This window comes from Dromaius novaehollandiae, chromosome 13 (assembly GCF_036370855.1).
Source record: "Dromaius novaehollandiae isolate bDroNov1 chromosome 13, bDroNov1.hap1, whole genome shotgun sequence".
Taxonomy (NCBI): Eukaryota; Metazoa; Chordata; class Aves; order Casuariiformes; family Dromaiidae; genus Dromaius; species Dromaius novaehollandiae.
The window spans coordinates 9,115,001-9,135,069 of record NC_088110.1 but is presented as its reverse complement, the minus strand read 5'-3'; the positions used below and the strand labels follow the sequence as shown (position 1 = coordinate 9,135,069).

General features: G+C 48.7%; 1 protein-coding gene across 6 annotated transcripts in view; it reads right to left on the bottom strand.

The window, feature by feature from the left end:
• The window catches only part of ZNF423 (zinc finger protein 423), a 219,717-nt gene that overhangs the window by 114,143 nt on the left and 85,505 nt on the right, over positions 1 to 20,069 (bottom strand). The window contains exon 1 of one of the 6 annotated variants that reach the window (XM_026102223.2): positions 15,806 to 15,943. The exons of 4 other annotated variants lie outside the window; for them this stretch is intronic. The gene's annotated coding sequence lies outside the window, so the exon portion shown is untranslated. Of the gene's footprint in view, positions 1 to 15,738; positions 15,763 to 15,805; positions 15,944 to 20,069 lie in introns of those variants that run through there. One more of the 6 variants, XM_026102224.2, reaches the window with a different exon arrangement.

Below are 20,069 nucleotides of genomic sequence, written 5' to 3'. Positions count from 1 at the left end.
CACAAACACCCTTCAGGCATCCTGCCGAGTACCTCTACAAAGCGCACAACAGTGCTAGGCGCATGCCATGGCCCCTCTCCTGCACACCAGATGAGCTTTCTGACATTGCAGTGGATGAAGAAACCATCAAGCTAAAAACACTGCCTTTGCTAAACTGCGCTGGGAGCCTGGCTGAGGCTGTCACGGAGAAGCTGCTCACAAAACGTGGCCAGAGGGACAACTTAGTAACTTGGCTAGCTGAGACAACCCATATCTGTGGTGCCACAGGGCATCCAGTGGTCCAAAATGCTTCTGATGGTCCATTGCAGAAGACCTGCTTTTTTGTGCCAGGATGCACGACAGGAAAAACATATTCAAGACATTTTGAGAAGTCCAAGTGTCAGTGGTAGCGCAGTACTGAAATTTGCACAGTAGCGCCCAGGACAACAGCAGGTAAAAAGAGCAGTCTCATCATGTGGACCCACACATTCGCACAAGAGGCCTTGTGGTGTCACTTTCTAATATGTTGAAACACATTTCTTAATAAACTCAGCCTAAAACCCTGTTGCAAGACTCCAAAAGCTGTTGAAGTTAATTAAAAGCCATCCTTGATTTCTCATACATCTCTATTATGCTGCTCCGCTTTGCTTGCACTTCCTCGTTCACAAGGAGATAAACTGGGGTCCATAAAATAAAAGGACTAATTCAATTCTTCGAATCAAAGCAGAAGTCCAGACTTTTGGAAAGGATGGCTTGCTTAGCCTTCCTAGCCTGACCGATGAGCAGCTAAATGAATTCAGCTCTTTCTTTGCCCTCATAGGGAAAAGGTGAATGTTTTGACATAAAGCATCTGCCAGATAGTTGCAAAACAGCCTTCCAAGACCACAGTCGTAACTATTGCCCAGCTTCCCGCAAGGGAGAGGAAGGCACAGGATCATCATCCCTGTCATCCAACCAACAAACACTTCTGATGGGAGCCGACTTTCTTTGAGAAGGACGTACTAGATTTTGAAGTTTGAACAGAAGATACTTATTTTGCAGAGATCCACGTTCCCTCTCCTAAGAGGACGTAACAAATTTTAAATTATTATAGCCTCCTCCCAATACAAGTATGTGTAGAAGATCGCATTTTCCACACAACCACATCAGTGACCTGCGAAACACTCTTATGAACTCATAACCCCTTGAAAATGTAGGTTTCCTTTTGACTTTTTAATCACAATTGCTTGTTACTCATAATTTTTTGTCACTTCTGTGATGGTGTGAAGCTTAACCTGACTTCCACGAGAGAACAGGAATACAATCATGACGGCGTTTTCATTTTTGAAAACTGGGAAAGCTTTGCCCGTGAGTAGGGAGAGAGGATCAGGGCCACCTTACACCAACAGAATTACCTCTTGGAGTAGCACAAAGCATTTTGTCCGTGCTTTACTGATATCTATCTGCATCAAATCCTTCACAACTAAGTAATTAAACCACAGAGAAGGGTAGGACAGTACAACTAACTGATGAAGAAAAACAAAAACCAGCATCTTTTCTCATGGACTTCCTCAAATAAGGTGTACGAAAATGATGTTTTAAGGGCAGAAACAGGTACTCAATGACCCACAATACAGACATTTAACTTCTTTTGTGAATCCAAACCAAATATTTTCAAATGTAATAATTTCCGCAGACATATGAAAAAAGGCCAGCTGAAATTTTCTTACCAGTTGCTCCAGTAAGTCAGGCATTTTGTTTACCATAACGCTGTGTGTAGGAGTTAATGCAAGCCATAACCCCGAAGGCAGCCATCTATTTCAGATTAGCGACGTCCTCCCCCATCTCAGCCACGGGGTTTTTTCACTATGAAACAGCAACATCAAGAGACAGCTCTGCATTTCCTCACAGTTGCACCCCACTAACACGAGGATTTACGGCCGCGCTGAGGGGGCCATATGGAGTCACAGTGCTTCTCCTGCCCGTCCCCTTTTCCTGCAAAAGCGGAGACATTTAACGGGCAGTTCCCCTTAAGATGCACATGCATCAACAAACATCTGGCAACCCCAGAGCCAGGGGCTCTCTGCATGCTTGGTAATTTCTGAAGCTTAACCTGCGATTCAGCTTGGGTCCACACCTTGGGTGATTCCCAGAAACAAGAGCTAACGCGCTCGCCCAACAGCATCTGCACGTTTAGATCAGACGAGCTGTTGCAACCAGGAGCACAGCTCTGCTCGAGCACATTTCCGAGGCATCCGCAAGCAGGCATCCAAAGAGGCCACCAGCACGCGCTTCGTTAGAAGGTATTCTGTAACTCAGTCAGCAATATCTATACTGATAGACCATAATCCACTTAAGAGCTTCTGAAAAAAAACTATCAGTCTTTAACAACTTTAATTCCCTGAGTTCAATGGCAACAGCAAGGAAAACTCACAGAGAGGAAGCGACTTCCACCAAAGCCTCCTTCACCAACCCCCCTGCGCAGCATTAGCAGCCACAATCATCACTTATTTGTACCTATCAGCTTTGATGATAACTACAACCCCGTTGACACTTCCATTGAAAGGCAGTATTACCAACAAGAAATCTGATAAATATTCAACAAAACCCAGATTCAATAATTCTGTTTATCTTGAAGCCACCATCTCTGAAACCGTTTCAAAATATTTGTGTGTTAAAGGCAGGAGGGGCATAAGGGAACCCTGCTTCTTAAACCGAAATGACTGAATTGCTGCGTTAATGAACACAACTTTCTTATTTTTCAAGTTCAGTGAAAGAATGCCATCTATGCAAAATTTTGATCCCCCATTACAAAATAATTACATGATAATTACATGAGCATTAAGATGTCTACCCCCCGAGTAAAGCCACTGCACCCAACCGCTAGCAGAGGCAGGCCTGGAACGCTTCAGCTTATTAAGAAGAAACCCAGCATTGAGCAAAAGCTCCAGCTGAAGCAGATTTCCACTCTTTTACTCCTCTGATTTCTAATTAATAATTAAAACATGTTCCTTTCTTTGGAAACCCAATTAGACTTGCGCATCAGCCTGAAAACAAACTTTTTTTTAGTAGCTAAGCTACTTCTCATGGTTTAATGGGGCGGCGGGAGTGTTTTCTACATCGCTCCACTGACACAATTCATTTATTTCTTTCTTTTCTACAATGGATATTGTAATCCATCCCTAACAATATAAACATTACATTTGCACAGCTAATTAGGATGTTGGCAGCGTGAATTAGTGACCCTCTGATTTCCTCCAGCCAGGACTGCTCCTGCTGCCTGCACTGCCTCCAAGTCACGATTAGGCAATTTCATTTGCAGGACCTTTTTCCCACCCTAATGCTACATCTTTCCTCACATCTAATAGGACTGCACTCGCCCGAAAGAAGAGCTGTGCTGTTTATTTTGGGGGGAGCAGGGGAAGGGAGGGAGAAGCCTGCCATGCTCAATCCTCTTCCCTTCCCACCTCTGCTAACTCAACAGCGGAGATGATAGAGGGTCTGGGAGACTGTAAATTATTTCCATAAATGTTTTAAAGACGTGGTTATGCAGAGTGGGTAGGAGATGCACTCTGGCTAGGAGTGAAACAAAGGGAAAGAGGGACAAAATAAATAAACGCCATCCTCCGGTGCAGAGGCTACTGCTGACTCTCCTCCTCGGACCCGCTGCTTCGGGGCTGCCCGGAGACGAAGAACGATGACAAATTGGACAGAATTCAGAAGAGGGCAACAAAAGTGATTAATGGGCTGGATGGACTGATTTATGAGGAAGGGTTAAAAGGTCTAATTATATGTATCTTTGTTAAAGAATAGCTAAGGAGGGTGTAGTAACTGCTTATGAGTTTCCAGTATTGCAAACAGCGTCAACGCCTTCCCCAGAGCGAGCTCGGAGGAACAGGAGGAGATCAGAACACAAAATTTTAAGAAAAACACCAGGAAGACATCCATAATAAATATTAGAAAAGAGCTGCTTTGAAAGAGAAGAACTAGAAGCCTCATCACTCTAAAGCTGTAATGGACACAGCACTAAGAAAATACACTGCAGGGGATAATGTCTGTTTTAATGTTGATGCTTGTTTAACTCACTGACTAATGTACACTGTGGAAAAATAGTATCTTTGTTAAAGCGCAGCATTCATCTCCGAGCTCTCCTGTGCTATCAGAAGTTCTCCATTAAAGCCACTTATTATTAAAGGCGCTGCGAGCGTTTTAGGCCGGGTACCTGCTGTCTCCCACCAGCTCCTGATCCACAGCTGGGGGATCCAGAACGTGCCACAACACCTGAGATTAGTAAGAAGTGCAAAATTCAACCTCTTGGTTCTCAAATGTTAACCCAGGGGTTTCAGAGCTCTGTAATCAAAACAAAAAAACAAAACAAAACCAAACCCAAACCCAAATCCTAGACCATGTTGCACAATAAAAACCTGTTCCATTTTCTTCTTTGAATATGGAGTCACTTTTATGTCCTAGGAAATCAACTGTTTAACAGCAAATTAACCTTGTCACTTACGTGATTGAAGAGCAAAAATAAATCAGGACTCAACTGTTAGCAATAATGAACCTGATACTCTTCTTATTTACACTGGAGTAAACGAGGAATACTGCCATTGAATTAAGCTAATGGACATACACTGGAGCAAAACCAGTATGCACTAGCAGAAGACCAAGCCAAACATAACCGCAACGACGCATTTCCAGGCCACGTGCAGACCTTCAGCCGGAGAAAGCAAGGAGCAGGCAGGCGCTGGCGAGAGGAAGCCGGGACGCAGCCGCCCCAGCCAGCCGCGCTCGGAGAAGCCCACACGCCGCGGCTCCCCCGGCAAATCGCAGCAGAGGCGGGTGCAGACGGCGGCACCACTGGCAAAACACCGTGTGAGGAGACATTCCACCCCCAGTTCTGCACTGCAACTGTTCACAAATATAGCTATCCATATTGCCTGTAGAGACATAAAACGTTTCAACTCGTAGCGCGATCTGTCCATCATCCTCCCCTTGCAGGAGACTGCACACAGCCTCCAGCGAGCACAGCTGGACCTCCAGGTGGCAGATGAGGAGAAACCGAAAAGGTCCTTTTCCAAGAAAAATACAGCGCTCCTTCCCCCACCTCTGCTCACGTGCACGTGCGAGAACGACGCCGGCTGCAGCGGCTTTATTTATTCCCTGCTACATGACCATTAAGCTCTACTGTATATGTTTGCTTCTGCCAAATTCTGTCATTTAATGTTTTGGATGTAAATTATAAAAAGAGATCAGCGGAAAAAATACAGTAGAAAACAGATGCTCTGGACTACAGGTTCCTTTCAGTCGACTGTCTCCTTCGCAGCTTTATTTATTTGTTTGGCGAGTAGGGGAACGTGACAGCACATCCACCGCTGCCGTAGCCAGAGAAGAGGCGACACAGGCTTTTCCCCAGCTTTGCCATTTTAAATCAGGTCCTTTCCCCACCGACTAGCCAGAAAATCACTCTGACGAACTGCCCGCTGCCTCCGGACGCAGGGGCAGCGCGGGGCAGGACGGGAGGAATTCAGCAGCGCCGCCGTGCCTCGGCTTCCCCCTCCGAAACACGGCACGCAGCACGGAGGCACTTCGCAAAGCCTGTGCGCAGGACGTGACCGCGAAACAAAACGGCCCTGATCTGCGAGCGCTACGAGTTCAGCTCTCAGACGGCACCGCTACCATTCAGACCAACTTTGAGTTCAACTTTTCAATTGACACCGCTAAAAAAATTTATACAAAAGCTTTACACATCCACGAAACTGAGCCTGCTTGTGTAGTTTACAGGACATTAAATCACCGGCCGTCAGCACGGGTTTCAGCGGTGCAGCCTGCAGCCGGCCTCCAGCACCAACAGCCGCGATACACATCTGCAACGAAAACAGCCCGCGCGCAACCATCGCGTCACAAAATCTGCATGTCACACTGATGTTATTGATCTGTCTGGAATCAAAAAAAGTGTGTAGTCCAGGAGAGAAGGTGAAATAAAGAGCACAAAGGGGCCCTCGTGAAACCGTGAAAGTCGCACTAATTTGAGATGTGCCCAGGCCCGACAACACGTGTTATTTTCAGCTCTCGCTGGTCCCGGCTCTGCCTCAAGCTCACCGCAGCAGCAGCTCAGCGATGCGTTAACGCTGCTCGTTGCTCCACTCCAACCAGTTTCTCTTTTATCAAGACTCCAGCCACGCTGCCCTGCTAACTCTGCTTGTCCGAATAAGCCAGCCTCATGACAAAACATTCAGTCCCAGAAAGAGCTAAAAAAACCCCGTTAAGCTTGCTTTTAATTCTTATTTTGTCTATTTTATGTGTTTATTTCCAAAGCACTTCCAACTGATATTTGTTTAATAGACTGGTGTATCTAATCCCTTGTAGCCACATGTATCACTCACCAGTACCATTTTATTACAACGGATATATTATTATAGCTTAACCTTGCACTTAGTCACTAATCAGAAACAATTCAAGCAAGCAAATGAGATGTTCCAGCTTAACTCAATCTCCTCCCTCTGAGCAACAGATAGGGGCAGGCTGGCTCGCGGGGCGCCCGCCGTGCCCGGCCCAGCCACGGCCCCACTCCCGCACATCACGCACACTTCCTAGGGCTAAATTTGGCTGCCTGCACTTCTTCCATCCCGCAGTACTGCGTTGACCCCCGGAGGTGTTTGAAGTGTGGGATCCCAAGGTGCCAGGCCCAGCAAGTCTGATTTACGGCAAACGTAAGAAACGAAGCTGCCGTAACATGAAGGCACGCGGTCAGGAACAAACAAACCAGCAGAGAAAGTCGGTATTCAGAGGCTGAAATTTGTCTTAATGCTGGCCGTGTTACGTATTAAATACTTGCTAGCACTAAACAGTAGTATATTAAGCTCCTTAACCAGTGGAAAGGGAGGAAATTATAAAATCTTCTATACGTGCAGGAAGGTCGCGCTCACGGAGACACCGCTGAGCTCCTAAAACCCTTCCGGAGGCAGTCGTGGGACACTCCGGTGTCGACACAGCGAACGCCCCTTCCCTAGCCAGACGGGAACCCCCGACGCGCTGCCGTGCCGCGGCAAGGCCCCCGCAGCACGCACGCGTGTCCTGCCGCGCTGCGACCCGCCGGCCCGCGCCGGCCGCCTCTCCTTGCGGCACAGGCACGCTTTGCAACGGAGGCTTAAAATTTACACAGCAATTCAGAGCCCACCGGAGCTGCCAAGAGACGTGGAGCTCGGGGGACCTGTGAAAGTTCTTCACACCTGTGCTTTTCTCCTGCGCCTAATACCGCGGGAGGCGTTTTGGAGGCTTTCACGAGGCAAGCTGCCACGAGACGCTGGCAGCCTCCCTCCGGCAAGTTGTCACAGCTGCAGCGGTCTGCTACCCGGCTGCCAGTCCCGGCAGGCAGGCAGCGCGGCGGGGGACGGCGCAGCAAAGGCAGCCGTCGTCAGGCCGCTCCGCTAGCGAGAGGCCGCCGGGGCGGGCTCGAGCCCCGAAAACAGGCCTGTTCCACAGGGAGAGGCGGTTTTTTCCTTCCAGCTCAAGGAAGGGCTCCGGGACTCGCTGAGGAATCTGCCAGCGCCAACTTTCCCCTTTCCAGCTCCACTGTGTGTTTTGCCCTGTCTAAAAAAAGAAATTTCATCTCCCCATAAGCTTTCATCATTAGATTAACTGATATAGTTGGAAAAAGTGGACAAGATTACAGGCTCCACATCCCCTTGCCAGAGCGCAAAAGCATGTCTACTTTTTCCAGCTCCACAAGCTGCTCCAGGGAAGTATCATTTCTCCCTACAACCCTCGCTTCCTATATGTCCTTGGAGCACCGCGCTACAAAACCACTAGCACTCACGCTGAACTGTACTGGAAGAGGATTCTCCCTCCTTCCCTCATAACTCAGAAAAAAACAAAGGAAATTCTGTTGAATTAAAAAAAAGAGAGAGAGAGAGAGAAAGCGCACGCGAGAGAGCATCAGACAAGGACAAACACGCAAGAGTTCAGCCCAAAAGATAATCAAATGGGAAATTTAAAAGCACGTGCAAACAAGTGGCATATTGTAAGCCATTTAGCAAAGTTAATTATAGGTATTTACTACATCTGGTCTTGGCCCCGATTCAGCAAAGTGTTTAAGCGTTTGCCCAACTCTAAGCAAGAGCAGGCTGCAAAGCCGCCGTGTCCAGCCCTGTGCTGAAGTTAGGCATCTGCTTAAGCACTTTGCTGCTCCAGGACCATAATGTGTAATAAGAATCGCCCTGAAAGATATCTAATAAACAGCTGTTACGTTAAGAATTACACAAACACATCACACATTTTATGCCCCTAAAAGTGTTGGTGTCATTAGGGTGTAAATTCACATAAAAAGCTGTTTCACACAGAGAAGGGTGTGTGCATATACATCAATATAATGACTGGAAAATGAAAAGACAGGTATTAAACTAAAACATAACCAGACATATCAAGCTGCATATTAACCCATTTACAGCACCACAGTTAACCTTTTCTATCCTCACCGCTCTTTCTTTGTTCTTTCTTATTGATAACTTGTTGTATTTTACCTCACACTAATTCTCCCAGGAAAAGAGGGACAATATATATGTATTTTTTAATCGGCGCCCATTTAAACACACTTCTGAAAAACTGAGAAAACATTCAAACATCCCTGTTTAGGTGGCTGAGCAGAAGACATCTCAGTTTTGGGGAGTTCCAGATATCCACGAGCCCTCCGCGTTGGGGACGTTCGGCCCTCTCCTCCCAGCATTTACCATTAGAACGGGTGTCGTGGGGGCCCCCAGACCGCATGGCGCGGGACCCCCGTCGTGGGGGTGCCGCAAGCCCCCGGGACACCCCGGCGCAGAGGTGCTCCTGCCCCCTTCGTTGGCTCAGCCGGGACCGAGTCGTGTCACCAGGTCATCACGGCGTGACGAACATGCCACGCACGGAGCCATAATGGACTTGTGATTTCAAGACAACAATAAGGACTTCCAGCCCTTCTCCCTCCTAATGCCACTAATAACCTCCCTATTGTTATCTATCCTACCTGAGCTAACAGTTTATAAAGCACCACCCGCAGCTTGTCCCTTATAGTTTATTAACATACACTAATAAACAGTATGCTTCACTCCCACTGTGCTGCCAAGTGAAGCCAGTCAGAATAACTGCATTAGCTTTACTGTTCTTTCTCAGCACACTTTTCCCACATGGGAACAATTAGGACAAACTCCCTCCAGATTATATTTAGAGATCCATCATATTTGAACAAAAACAATAATAATAATCTTTTCCGCAAATGCATCTGTGGGCATCTACTGCAGATTAACCTGCCTGACGTTACCACGACGGATGGGCCGTTAACCTCCCCTGCGGTCCCCCCACGTGGAAAGGGTTAATGCTCCCCAGGCTCCGACTTACACCTATTATGCTCAAGTTTAAAAATAAGATGTGAAAGATGCATTATGTAAGGCCGGTACGGCTATCCTGCCCATCTCCTATTTTGGAATTAAAGATCATCACTGCTCACATCAAAGGGCCTGGGCGAGAATAAAAGAAAAGACAGGAACAATGAAAATAGCTACCCGACACAAACCAGATCAAAGGAACAGGCACAGAAAATGAGGAACTAGGGGGTCCTTTAATTACTGTCCACATCCTCCAAGTCATGTGGTGAAAAAGAAGGGAAAAAAGTTTTGAAGGCCACTGGGTTTTGTCTTGCTGTGGCTCCTGCTTCCACAGTCTGTGCCAGTTCCCTACAAACTGCTCCGCTTTCTTTCTTTTTTTTTTTTTTTTCATTTTATTCAAGTCAAATAGGACTCCTGGACTCCAAAACTCCTCCCTGGTGGCAGGGGGAGGAGAGGGAAGGAGGGCTACGCGGGGCAGCGGTGGAGACGGTCTATAGCAATCGCCTGAAACGATTTCGGGAGGACTGCTCCAGGCAGCGCCCCAGGAGCTGCTCGGGGAGGGAGAGAGCGGGCTACCTGAGGCTAGTCTTTATGTGCAGGCCTCCCGGGTTGAGAAAACTTCAAATTCACATAGGGCACTGCTCCGTGGGGCAGCAGATCAAACCTGGCTACTGGCTGTTTGAGCTCAGCAGCAGAAAAAAGGATTGCTCTGGGACTGAGCGTAAGTAGAAGCATGATTAAACTTCAAACATATCCCCCCTTCCCCCTTTATACACAGCAGACAGTTATGGCTAATATTTCAATATGGACTTTAAAAATATACTGCAAATAACTTACTCCAGCATGCTGGCTGAGGGTTTAAAAATAATAAAAAATTAAACTAGCTATATTGTTGCAATGAAGTCAAATGTTCAAGTTTACCTTTCATGAATAATTGAGGGAGTGTTAAGTTATTTAAATGGATCTCTTTTTATTTAACGCAACTGTCAAGATTAAAATTTGGATATTTGACCACTGACTGGTGTGACAGATCACAGCATTTACTTCTTTCTATTTGGATTTCGAATACAGTATGTTTCTCCCTAATTACCCTTGAACTGTGTTTATTTTTAAAAGATACAATAAAAATAAGTGGTGTAAGGAAAAAGTAAGATAATGATTAAAAAATGCATACGTTAGTTGACCAAACTTTCTAGGAAATAATACTGTGTTATCACTTTTTAAAAGATTTAGGAAGAGAATAGCTCCAGGATGTTCCCAAGAAATGGCATTTGCTAACATTAATATTAGAAATGGACACAGATAGAAGTTACTGAAGGGGAAAACGCATTCCTACCTCAGGTCAGTTTGCTTGGGTTTATATTCTGTGCCAAACTAGAGCATTAAAAGCATTCAACAGAATTTTATATACTTTGAAGAAGGCACCTAATATCACCAAGACAACACCCAGAAAAGGGGAACATAGGACACAAAGACGTCTTTCTCCCCATCCTATTTACAGCATGCAAATTCCTTAGACAAGCAGTAAGGATGATGTTTTAAGCGGCAATTTAGCCTCCCAACTCCAGTGAGTGCCAAGTTACTTCATCGTCTTTTTCATAGAAGTTGCCTCCACCGTTCCTTGCTCTTGGACTTGCACTAACACACAGTCAACGGCCATCCTCAGGAGGAAGCCAAGGACTAAATTAAGTAAATATAGACTACAAAGCTGCTTTCCTAAGTGGGCATCATGCCTAGGCTCTACATCTAAGCAATATGTTAGGTACGTTGTACTGAGTTGCCATTTGCTGTCTTGCAAACATCCATGTTGGGAAGCTTGCCCAAGCAAGCCTTCAAAGCTGCTGGGGCTCTGGTGGAAGAAGCTCTGGGAGCACTGGGACTGGGACATTTGCCTCCTTGTAGTGGGTCTCAAAGTATCACGTTACCCATTTAGGTAGACTTCTGATTGAGAGAGCTCCCCTTTTGGGCTTAGCCCCAAATGCTAAGAACAGATGAGATGGTTTAAGAAATTCTCCAGGTAAAACATGAAAAGGATGCTTAACATCCAGCTTCTGAAAAAACAGCTGCACTCGGGGAGCCACAAGGGCTAGGGAAATAAACACGGTCAATTAAATGAACTGATTGAAAAGAAATCAGAGATCACTCCAGGGAAAATTCGGGCTGCAGTCATATGGCCACCTCAGCCTTTTTGGAAGGTGGTAAATGGGGCAAACGCCAGGACAGACTGGAGTGCCTTACTCATTTGGCAAAAGGTGGCTGCCATAAGGAAGGAAGTAAACTTTAAAGCAAATAAAATACGAAGACTAATCCATGATGGGTTCAAAAGGAGGCTCAACCAGCTCACTCAAAGCCTCTTGAAACCTTGGCACTGAATAGGGAATTGTATTGGGGGAAATACAGTCAGCAGCAAAGGCTCTTCAGCAAATATTCTGTGCAATGATCTTCCTCAGACTGTCCCATGAAATGCGCTGATAGATGCTGAAAAATCTTCCAAAACACTCCAAGCTGAATTCACAAGAACAAGTTAACTGGGGAGCAAAGTGATAGGGGCCGTACAGAATAAGACTCATCTTTTTTACCCCGTAAGAAAAATACCTACATGCTCATTTATGGGAGAGAATAATTTTCTAATACTTTGGATATTTTTGATGCATTTGTTCAAAGGAGCTTATGAGGACAGTAGGACCATAGCCAAATAGGGCTGCTGCCCCAACCTGCCAAAAGTAAAGATTTTTGGTTACCTCCACCTTTTGTCTTTCCTTTGCAACTTTGACAGCAGATGCAGGGGCTGCCCGATTAGCATCTGCACCAGCCGATGACCAACAACGGGCTTTGCCCGGGCTCTGAGCTCAATGTCATACACAACTGAAGCAAGCTAAGCACGAAGAGAAAGCATGCCTCTCCCCTAGATAAGTAGTCTGGAAAGACCATAAATGTGAAAGAAGGCTGTTGAGACAATGCCAACGTATCTAAAAATCAAAACTAATGAGCTCAAGCTGCCGTCACTAGGAGCATGTGTGCCTTTTCCTGTCTCACTTTCTGTAAGCCCTTGGGTATTGCTGCAAAGGGAGGGAAGTCCTAAAGTAGTCTCTGACTCCAACTCAAGAGAAAGGCGTCTTGTAGAGCTAATTGACTTATTTATCCCAGGGAACTCAAGCAACATTTGCTGTTGGGATTGTGGAATTCTGATTTTAATTGTGGAATTCAATCACCTGGTTAATTCTCGTTTAACCTTGCAAGAACAGAGCACTGCTCATTAGGGCCTTTCAAACTGCACCAGAAAAAAAGCTCAGGCTTCACATTCCACGGGCGTGTGTGTGTGTGTGTGTGTGTGAGAGAGAGAGAGAGAGAGAGAGAGAGAAGGATCGTACAATCACAGAGTAATTTGGGCAGGAAGGGATTATGGAGGTCACCTCTCTATAAACTGTTCCACAAACTTATTTTGATGCTACCCCAAAAAAGTCACAGGGAGTGCTGGAGACAAAGTAATTGCATCTTTTTTGGAGGATATTTCATAAGATGATTACTTATCTGGAACACCATGAATAAACTCTAGACTGAACACACTGTTCCTGTGGAATACACTGTTGATTTTTATCACATCGGACCAGTAAGGTGCACTTGTTACACATGCTCAGGTTGTCATCTGCTGATCACGACTACATTACGTTTGAGAACGCTTACCTGCAAACTCACACAATACCAATTCCTGGGAAGGGATGTACTTTACATAGGATAGGAGGACATTAGTGTAAATTTTCCAGACTACCACTGCCAGACAGAAAGTTGATGCTAAGAAACTAGCTCCTGGAAGCCTGTGCATCGCAGGGCAGAGAGGACAGACCCTACTGCCCCAGAAGCAGGACGTTTGCTTCGCAAGCCCCATGCTATGACAGTGCCTCCGAGAGCTAACGAGGCAGTGGCTGATGCTGGAAGAGAAGGCAGAGCAGTGTTCGGTGGTTGAAAAAAGTGCCCAGTCAAAAGTAAATTAAAATCGAGTAGATTTATTTCTTCCTTTCACTACATTTCTGGTTTTCTAAGTGTGGGAGATGTTATCCTCTGAAGTGACTCATTGCATTTTTATACTTCTTGCTGCTTCTCCTTAGTCCACAATCTCGGCCTTCATGATTTCACTTCTTAGTCGCGGCTCTGGACCCACCCTACCTTTATCAGGCCTTTCCCCTCTTCCCTCCCCACACAGTTTTGCCATTTCTGACCTTCCCCTTGCGAGTCCGCTGCCCACCCCACATTGCCTGTCCCCACCTCTAGCCCTTTAGCCTCACCTTCCCGTGGCAGACAATCCATCAGCCCCCCGATTTCAACACCACTCTAATCGTCTTTCCATCTCTTCCTCTACTTTTCTGTCATCTCCATGGTCAGGGCATATAAATCTATCCCTCCCTGAAGTCATTCACTTTCCCTGCCAACTGCTTTGTCTACCAGCTCTATATCCAAGATCAAGGACGATACGGGGCTATAAAAGCAATATAAAAGGGAGGGCGAATGCTCGGCAATCAGTTGAGAGGCTGTCCCAAACATAATGAAGATACAGGGGGGAAAAAAAAAAGACCAAACCCCCAAACTTTGTCAAAATTACAAGACTGGGCGAATTGAATGCATATTCCAAGATCAGGAAGTTAAGATTTTAGATACATCCTTCAGAAAGCCACTGTTGTGCAGTTACCACACCTTCACCCGACACTAGTGGAATCGAAAGCAGAGCAACATTGCAACTATCCTGCACACTTCCATACATCCAAAAGACAAAGCATAACTATAGGGCTTCCTAACTGTTACACACACTGCCAGAGCACAGTATTTATGTACACGCACGGCTATCTCATATGTAAATTAACTAATGCTTTACTGAAGTTGCCTCCTCGTACTCAAAGTTGAACAAGTAGTTTTGCTCAGAGCCTTTATTTTTTTCAATTCTAAAACATTTTTAAACACTCATGTGAGGTTTCTAATGCAGCTATAAATCTGACGAAATATCCAAGTTTAACTTGGATATATTCCTGCATGCTTCCACAGCACCAACTTAAAATAACCTGGAGAGTTTCCTCTCGATTCTCTGGGGCAGACGTAATGCTCTGGCTGTGCCTCGAGTGAGGCTCTGTGAGTTATCCGGCAAGAACAGCCTCAAATCCTAACCTCAGGATATTCACCTGAAAAGCAGGCTGTGCCTTAGTGATGTTGCTGTCTGGTAATGCCTTGGATGCAACGCACGCCCAGGAATGGAAGGAGACCCGGGCTGCGCGGCCATGGAGGCTTGTGGCAAAGGACGGAAAGAGGAAACGTCCCGGGAAGTGACTCCTGGAAGCGGGAGCTGCTTCACCGACAAGGATCTCATGTCCCAAGTCCCTTCTGCTGCTATTTCTCTCTCCACCCTTCCCTCTTCTGCTCCCTCTCATGCTTCTCCCATTGCCATCTCTGGAGCAGCTCGTACCCCCTTGCCCTCCTGCTGCACAAATTCACCCTCCTTTTACCCTACTATGTTATTTCTCTCCTGCCGCCCACCTAAAAGCTAGGATCTGGCAAAACAAGTATACAAATCTGTTTCCCACTGAATGTCTCTCTTCTTTAAAGTATCTTAACATACAGCTTTCTGTTTTGAGGGAGAAATCCTCCCTCATCCATTATCCCAGCAAACAGTTTGCCTTTTGAGGCAAAGAATGGGAATCTAGACAAAAGTCACTTTTTAAAAGAAATCTTAAGTCTTTGTTCATCAGCTGAGGCTCTATTTGAAGCTCAAAGGAGAAAGATGCCACACTGATGTCCCTATTTAAAACATTTTAAAGTGATGGCCTATGGCAACAGCTCCCTCCTGTTACAGGGGAGCGTTTCTCCATTCACAGATTTCAGTAAAGGCAGTAGCGTTACCCCACTTCGCAGCTGAAGCACAGGGAAGGGATAATCTCCCCATGTCTTAAACACCCAAATTTCCTACAAGTCACAACATCTGAAGTTAGGAGCCTAAGTTCCCTCCGGAGTCGCTGGAGAGAAGCTCTCGGGAGGGCCGTTCAGGCCATCTGAGGTATACGCTTTAAGTTAGCGTAATTCCCCCTCTATCTCCAGTCTAATTAATGAAAATCTCTCTCATTTTGCAGGGGGGAAAAAAAAGAATGCAGGCACAAAGCTGCTGTGTGCAACTTCCTGACCTCTAGCGAAGCCTTCCGCTTTCAGGAGCCCCAACTCGAGCTATGCAAAGCGAGGCGGGCGGGCAGGGCCCGCGCTCCGCTGCAGGCACACGCTCCCGCCGCGCGGCTCCAGGCCCGGGGCAGCCCACGGCGCGGGGCGCGCAGCACTGCCGGGCAGGCCAGGCAAAGGGCGCAGCGCTGCCCTAAGGCTGCAGCCACCGCGCACCGAAACCTTTTCACCCGGGAACTGGCTGGCGCCCCCGGCCCGATCACAAGGGTACCTGCGCTGTCGGGTGCAAAACAGCAGCCCAAGGAGTTCCCAGCGCCCTCCTCGCCTCCGCCCCTTACCTGTCCGGCTCGTGGCGCCGCGGAGGGGAGGCGGGACCCGCTCTGCGCAGCCGCCCGCGCTTCCTGCTTCCCGCGCCCGCCGCCGGCTCCCGCGCCGGCCGGCCGGCCTCCCTCGAGGCCCGTCCCCCGCGCCCCTCCCGCGGGCGCCCCGCGGCTCCGCTCCGAGGCCCGGCGCCCACCCCGGCGCGGGCAAGGCGCCGGCAGCGCTGCGGGGGCGAGAGGAAACGCGCGGTCACAAACGCGCTCGTCTCGGGGCCGGGCGGCCCGCGGGCGACGTTCCTTTCATTTTGAAATCAAAGTCTGCCCCCCCGATCGCAGGCGTCGGCGTACGAAGAGTCCCCGGCCGCGGCCCGGTGGCTCTCCGCCTCCCCTAAACCCACCCAAAAGCAGAAAGCCAGCGTCGGCGTGGCGTTGCCCTCAGCACAGAAACCGTTTCCAGCAGACACCTTTCCCATCCCTTTGGAAACACCGCTTCGCCCTCGCGCGCGCCGGCTCCCGGCGCAGCAGGGCAGGGCTGGCGGTTCGGAGGGCGCCCGGCGCCCGGTGCCCCTCCCCGCCGCGTCCCGGCGCTCGGCCGACGCACGGGCACAGCACCGAGCGCGCAGCTGCGGCTGCATCTGGGGCGCGCTTTATCTCCACGAGTTTTCCTTGCATTTGTGCATCCAGATGATCTTGCCGCACTCTTCACTCCGGAGCTTGCTTTCCCCGCGGTCTGCGATGCCCCCGAAACCAGCAGATGAAGAGCAGTGCTCGGACTCGGAAGTGCTGGAGCAGGACGAAACGAGGGGGCCCATGCACTGCTCTAACAAGCCACCTCGCTGCCCATGGGCATTTTGTCCGTTGTCCTTGGGGCAGAGGAGGCCAGTGTCCCCCTGTCAGTCATACCAGTGTGGCAAACGAGACCAGGCAGAGGCCTGTGACCTCGCTGCACTTGTGAGTTTAATTATATTGGAACCTGGAGCTTCAAAGATGGGAGGTCAACGGCAGCAACCCCGGCGGCTCGCAGGCCTACCAGGAGAAAGCGGAAGATGCTCTTCTTCCCACACAAGCACCTGCCAATCCTCGCCAAGCGCCTGCCGAAAGTTGATCGGCAATAGCTATGTTGGTGTAAGGCCAAAGTTTTTACATGGTGCCTTCGAGAAGGTCGTCTCTCTTCGCAGCTGACTTGCCCCTTGGCATGACAAGTGGCCATGACAAGGCCGATGACCAGCTCCGCTGCGGGGCAGACCCGTCCGTCTGTTTGACACGGTATCAGCCGTTTCACAGCCAGAAGGTGCAGGGCTTCAGGCCACCCTTCTCTTGCCCAAATAGCCACAAAACGCTCCACCATCTCAAGAGCTGAGACAAATCCGGCGAACTTCAGCCCACGCACAAAGCAAGCTGCCACCGCCGCTTGGGGAAACGCGACGGAGCACCGGGGAAACTTCCAGCCCTTCGCGATAAAGCCAACCACAGTGTCCCGCCGAGGCACAGCCCCTCCATTCATCCAGCTCTTCCGCAGACACACGTGTTCGGGGAGGGGAACCACGGAAATCGCAGCACAAGAGGGTTGCTGTAAGCCCTGGTCTGTAGCCGTTTCCCGGGTTGGGGGCTCTTCCCCCAGCGTTAGAGGACTAGTACCGGGCCCTGGTGCGCTGGTTGCCTGCCCAGCACACGCAGGGTCTATAGGATAAGAATACGCTGTAACCACTTCTAAGGTTCGTTTAAGATATACAATACCCTCTATATGCTCTGTTACTTCTTAGAGAGCAATTTTAAGATAGGCAAAGAAATGGCCTCTACCCCCCTCCCCCCCAAAAAAAGTAATGGGGGGGAATAGCATGTGCACAAATACCAGTTTAGGTCTATGGTGTCATGGTGCGCAGAGGAGGCTTTTCCCCCTCCATACTAGTTACCTGCCAGGCAGGACACAGCACCGTACATGAAGCACCATGTCCGATCCAGCAGAAGACTTTTTAAAAATGGTTTACTAGTTCTTAGGTACGCTGCACTGAACAGGCTGTGCTGATGTAACATTTTACTGCTTTCGGATTCCCATTTCCAAAGAGTAAAGAGTATAAAGGGTTTTATTTACTTAAAGTACACAAATTACTACTGCTCTGAACACTACATGGGGGAATCTCCTTAAAAAAAAAAAATCTAGTTGACAGGTTGCTAGAGAGAAAAAAAATTGCTAAAATAAACCTGGAGAGTAAGTGGTAAAAAATACCAAAGGCATGAATCTCTGTTTTTCCTCTGCATGCATCTCATGCCACAGGGCATAAAGTTGGGGGGTGGGGGGGAGAGGGGAGGAAAAAGGGCTAGAGAAACACCCGTCTGTGTGTGCCGTACAGCCAAGTCCTGCGACATTCCCCTTCTCCAGCGTCACTGTACGCTTGCTTTGTGGGCAAAATTGACTTATTGTCCCCCGTAAGCAGCAAATATACAGCCCAGCGACCTGGCAAAGGCATTGATTTTTCCCATCCTTAGGAGCAGGCTCAGACGAGCTCGGAGTCGCACGCTTGCAACTTTAAGGGGGTTTCATTGTATTTAATTGTGCCTTTTCTTGGCCTGAATTTCCCCCAAAAAAGCTGAAGAGGGCATGTGGTTATTATCTTTTAGTGCAGCATGTGCACAGCGCAACCCGGGCTCTTCGGATACTCCAGTTTGGAAAGGAGAGAGAGGAAAAAAATAATAATAATAATTGCAGGGGGAAAAACCCGCCCGCGCGCAGAGCCCGCGCCGCTGCTCGGCTCCATCAATTACCATTATCTCCGCTCGCAGCCCTCCTCCCCCCGGCGCGGCCCGGCCCGGCCGCCGCCGCCGCTGCCAGACGCGCTGCCCCGCCGGGCCCTTATCAGGCGCGGCCAGGCACCGCCGCGCCCGCGCACCGCCCGCGCACCGCCCGCGCACCGCCCGCGCAGCGCGCGCTCCCGGGGAGGCGGCGGCAGCGGCGGCGGGGGCGCGCGTGGGGCTGGCGCGGGGCGCGCGTGGGGCGCGGGCCGGGCGCCGCCGGCCCCCGCCAAAGCCCCGACCCTGCCGAAGAGAATAAAGAGCAAAACCGCAAATTTAGATTAATAAAGCATTTGTTGATTCTGCGGAAACTTAGCAGGCCCCTGCGCGAGCCACCCGAGACCTGTGCAGCTCCAGTAATTTTCTGTTATATTATCTTTCTTGTAAAATACTTCCCCAGACAGAGCCCCCAAAGGGGCTCAAATATCACTGTGACTAACCGAAATCAATGTGCACTCACCTATTGACATTTTTACATAGTTTTTGGATTTAGTATCCGGCCCAAAACACAATCAAATCTTCTGCCAAGGAAATAACAGGCACTTAGCTAGTCAGCTATTAGTGTTACAAAGGAAAAAATGTGGGCACCCAAGGGAGATGGGAGAGACGGCATTGACGTCAGGGGTAATTGGGTGTCTGAGAGAAATTGCCAACGGCTGGCCAAACCCCCCAGAGGCCCACACAAAGCTGAGCTGCAACTCTAATAAAGGAAAGTAAATTCTAGAAAGGGGCTTTGCTGCAAAGAAGCCTAGCAGGAACCAAAAATATCTCCCACATCCACAAACACACACATCCACACACACACACAAATAAAAAATAAAGAATACGTTCAGGAGTTTTCTTTCACACATCTGTTTTAGGCTAAAGTGCTTTCTACTTTTTTTCCAGGACCACATGGATTTTTATGTTGTACCGTATGTTCACCATCTATTTTTATAAACAGAATTCAGGGCTTTAAAGAAACTTATTTTTAACCGTGTGGCTTTAAACTACAATCTCGCTGTCACCCACTCCTCCATGGTTACTAACGGTTTGGTCTTTTGGGGAAAAAAAAACCCAAACCAAAACAACAGCTAAACTTCCACAGAAGATGCAGACGACAGCAGACTCATGAGGACGGCGATGTTTCGGAGCTGTCCCACTGGCCACCCCCTTTCCATACACAAAGCCTCTCCTCCTCCGGTGTGACGCCTGCACTGCCAGCACAGCGCTCCCCACGCACGCACGCGGGATGCGACAGCCGAGGTTTCAGCCCAGGACCGGGGCAGGTTAGCGAGGACCCTCAAGGTTCATCCTCTTCTGCCCACTCAGCCAGGTCTCCAGCACAGCAACCTAAGTCTACCGTTCTCCTACTGCAAGCCCAAAGCTGGAGGACAGAGCAGATCTGACCAGCTGCCCTACGGCACGTCTGCCTCCTTCCCCTTCCCCAAGACCTCCATCACACTCCACCCACGGCGAGACCCAAATGGCTAGGTACCATTCGCTTTATAAA